Below are 4,742 nucleotides of genomic sequence, written 5' to 3'. Positions count from 1 at the left end.
GACTGTGTGGATCACAATAAACTGCGGAAAATTCTTCAAGAGATGGGAATACCAGACCACCTGACCTGCCTCTTGAGAAATTTGTATGCAGGTCAGGAAGCAACAGTTAGAACTGGACATGGAACAACAGACTGGTTCCAAATAGGAAAAGGAGTACGTCAAGGCTGTGTATTGTCACCCTATTTATTTAACTTATATGCAGAGTACATCATGAGAAACGCTAGACTGGAAGAAACACAAGCTAGAATCAAGATTGTGGGAGAAATATCAATAACCTCAGATATGCAGATGACACCACCCTTATGGCAGAAAGTGAAGAGGAACTCAAAAGCCTCTTGATGAAAGTGAAAGTGGAGAGTGAAAAAGTTGGCTTAAAGCTCAACATTCAGAAAACGAAGATCATGTCCACAACAAGAGGTCCCAGTAAGGAACATGGTCCTGCCTCCAAAAACTAGCCAGAATTCAGGAGGGGCCAAAAGAGTGAGGAGACAACCAATATCCCAGAATCCTTTGTGCTGGAACCCATCCTGGCTGAAAGATCAGTGTGCCGCCAGGAAGGACCCTGAGTCTGACTACAGACCAGAGATGACTGGTCATAGACAACCTGGAAACTAATCATAAAACATAAGACTACAAGCCTCATGGCAGAGTAAATTCTCCAGGGTTCCCTTATCCTCCTGCTCTCCACTCAGGCACCCTTTACCAATAAAGGCTCTTGCTTTGTCAGCACACGTATTTCCTCAGGCAATTCATTTCCGAGTATTACACTAGAGCCCACTCTAAGACCCTGAAAGGGGTCCCCCTTCCTGTAACATGGTGACCAGATTTCTGAAAACAGTAACACTGCAGTGGTGAAAGGATGGTCTTTTCAATAAAGGATATTGGAGTCAACTGAATATCCATATGGCAAAAAAGAGACCTTCATCCTTACCACATCATACACAAAAATCAATTCCAGATGGACTGCAGGTCTAAATGTAAAAGGTAAACAAGAAAGTCTTTAAAAGTACATATGAGAATATTTTCATGACATTAGAGTAGGCAAAAATTTCTTCAACAGGTCACAAAAGCAATAAATATAAAGGAAAAATTTAATAAACTAAACTAATTAAGAACATCTGTTTACCAAAAGTCAAGAGTGAAAAATCAAAGAAAGGGAGAAATATATGCAATATTCAAAATAATTATAATTCAAATACATGAAGAACTCTTACAAATTAATAACAGTGAACATCCCAAAGAAAAATGGGCAAGAGACTTCAACAAAAGATACTCAAATGTTCAAAAAGCATATGAAAATGTGCTCTACGTCACTTGCCACCAAAGAAATACAAAATACAACCAAAATGGCAAAAACTCGAAAAGACACAACTACCATATATTTGCAAGGATGTAAGGCAACTCATTCTCAAAGACTGCTGATGGAAGTGTAATTGAATTTAACTTTACAACTACACTGCAAAACTACTTACAGGATCTATTAAAGCGAATGTCCACACAACTTTCTTGTTCTTGTTCAGTCAACTCAGTCATGTCTGACTCTGCAAGCCCGTGGACTGCAGCACAGCAGGCTTCCCTGTCCTCCACTATCTCCTGGAGCTTGCTCAAACTCAAGTCCATTGAGTCAGTGATGCCATCCAACCACCTCATGCTCTGTCGTCCCTTCTTTTCCTGCCTTCAACCTTTCCCAGCATCAGAGTCTTTTCCAATGAATCGGCTCTTCCCATCAGGTGGCCAAAGTACTGGAGCTTCAGCTTCAGCATCAGTCCTTTCAATGAATATTCAGTACTAATTTCTTTTGGGATTGACTGGTTTGGTTTCCTTGCAATCTAAGGGACTCTTAAGAGTCTTCTCCAGCACCACAGTTCGAAAGCATCAATTCTTCAGTCTTCAGCTTTTTTATTGTCCAGTTCTCCTCACATCCATATATGATTACTGGAAAAACCATAGCTTTCACTATACAGCCCATTGCCAGCAAAGTAATGTCTCTGCTTTTTAATAATTTAACCTAATGTCTAGGTCTGTCATAGCTTTTCTTCCAAGAAGTAAGCATCTTTTAATTTCATGGCCAAAGTCACAGTCCGCAGTGATTTTGGAGCCCAAGAAAATACACTCTGTTACTGTTTCCATTGTTTCCCCATCTATTTGCAATGAAGTGAAGGGACCAGATGCCATGATCTTCGTTTTTTGAAAGTTGAGATTTAAGCCAGCTTTTTCACTTTCTTCTTTCACCTTCATCAAGAGGCTCTTTAGTTCCTCTTTGCTTTCTGCCATAAGGGTGGTGTCAACTGCATACCTGAAGTTATTGATATTTCTCCTGGCAATCTTGATTCTAGCTTGTGCTTCCTCCAGTCTGGTGTTTTACATGGTGTACTCTGTATACAAGTTAAATAAGCAGGGTGACAGTATACAGCCTTGACGTACTCCTTTCCCAATTTTGAATGAGTCCATTGTTCCATGTCTGGTTTTAACTGTTGTTTCTTGACCTGCATACAGGTTTCTCAGGTGGCAAGTAAGGTCATCTGATATTCCCATCTGTTTAAGAATTTTCCAGTTTGTTGGGATCCACACAGTCAAAGGCTTTAGCACAGTCAAAGAAGCAGGAATAGATGTTTTTCTGGAATTCTCTTGCTAGTCAATGATTCAACGGATGTTGGCAATTTGATCTCTGGTTTCTCTGCCTTTTCTAAATCCAGCTTCTATATCTAGAAGTTCTCGGTTCACATACTGTTGAAGTGCTTATAGCTTGAAAGATTTTGAGCATTACTTTGCTAGTATGTGAAATAAGTGTAATTGTGTGGCAGTTTAAACATTCTTTGGCATTGCCCTTCTTAGGGAATGGAATGAAAACTGACCTTTTCCAGTCCCGTGGCCATTGCTGAGTCTTCTAAATTTGCCGGCATATTGAATGCAGCACTTTGACAGCACCAACTTTTAGGATTTGAAATAGCTCACCTGGAATTCCATCACCTCCACTAGCTTTGTTCATAGTGATGCTTCCTACAACCTCCTTGACTTCACATTCCAGGATGTCTGGCTCTAGGTGAGTGATCACACCATCATGGTTCTGTGTATTCTTGTCACCTCTTAATATCTTCAGCTTCTGTTACATCCATACCATTTCCGTCCTTTATTGTGCCCATCTCTGCATGAAATGTTCCCTTGTTATCTCTAATTTTCTTGAAGAGATCTCTAGTCTTTCCCATTCTGTTGTTTTCCTCTATTTCTTTTCATTGTTCACTTAAAAAGGCTTTCTTATCTCCTTGCTATTCTTTGGAATACTGAATTCAGATGGGTATATCTTTCCTTTTCTCCTTTGCCTTTGCTACTCTTTTCTCAGCTATTTGTAAGGCCTCCTCAGACAACCTTTTTGCATTTTTTTTCTTGGGGATGGTTTTGATCACCACCTCCTGTACAATGTTATGAACCTCCTTCCATAGTCCTTCAGGTACTCTATCAGATCTAATCCCTTGAATCTGTTTGTCACTTCCACTCTGTAATCGTAAGGGATTTGATTTAGGTCATACCTGAATGGCTGAGTGGTTTTCCTTATTTTCTTCAATTTCAGTCTGAATTTGGCAATAAGGAGTTCATGATCTGAGCCACAGTCAGCTCCCTGTCTTGTTTTTGCTGACTATAGAGCTTCTCCGTCTTTGGCTACAAAGAATAAAATCAGTCTGATTTCGGTATTGACCATCTGGTGATGTCCATGTGTAGAATTGTCTCTTGTGTTGGAAGAGGGTGCTTTGGTATGACTAGTGCATTCTCTTGGCAAAACTGTTAGCCTTTGTCCTGCTTCTTTTTGTATTCTAAGGCCAAATTTCCCTGTTACTCCAGGTATCTCTTGACTTCCTACTTCTGCATTCCAGTCTCCTATGATGAAAAGGACATCCTTCTTTGGTGTTAGTTCTAGAAATCTTGTAGGTCTTCATAGAAGTGTTCAACTTCAGCTTCTTCAGCATTAGTGGTTGGGGCATAGACTTAGATTATTGTGATACTAAATGACTTGCCTTGGAAACGAACCAAGATCATTCTGTCGTTTTTGAGATTGCACCCAGAGCTACATTTCAGACTCATTTGCTGACTCAGAGGGCTACTCCACTTCTTCTAAGGGATTCTTGTCCACAGTAGTAGATATAATGGTCATCTGAATTAAATTTGCCCATTCCACACACCTTATGACCCAGCAATTCTGCATCTAGATATATACATAATAAACATGGCAACAGATGGTCTCCAAAAGACATGCTCAAAACAACATTATTCATAACAGCCCAAACCCAAAACAACCCAAATATCCATTTACAGCAGACTGAATAAGTAAATCATGATAGATTCATATAATGGAATATCATAAGGCAAAGATAATGAATAGACTCCAACTTTATAGAACAACCTAGATGAACTGCATGAATGCAATGTGAGTGAAAGAAGTCTGCCATGTAAGAATATATATGATTCTGCTTATGTAAAGTTCTAATAAAACTAATTTATGGGTCCAGAAGATAATGTGCTGGTAACTTTTGCAGAAAAATAATGATTTATGGGGGATATAAAAGGGGGCCACAGGGATACTGGTGATACATTCTGTTACACATGTGTATTTACTTTAAAAATTTGGAAAATTCTGTCTTTCTGTTATGAAAGTGAAAGTGTTAGTTGTTCAATTGTGTCCCATTCTTTGCAACCCTATGGACTGTAGCCCATCAGGCTCCTCTGTCCATAGGATTCTCTAGGCAAGA

This window comes from Bison bison, unplaced genomic scaffold, assembly GCF_000754665.1.
Source record: "Bison bison bison isolate TAMUID 2011002044 unplaced genomic scaffold, Bison_UMD1.0 scf7180017864172, whole genome shotgun sequence".
In the NCBI taxonomy this organism is placed as follows: Eukaryota; Metazoa; Chordata; class Mammalia; order Artiodactyla; family Bovidae; genus Bison; species Bison bison.
The sequence above is the reverse complement of the archived record's forward strand: the minus strand, read 5'-3'. Positions refer to the sequence as shown.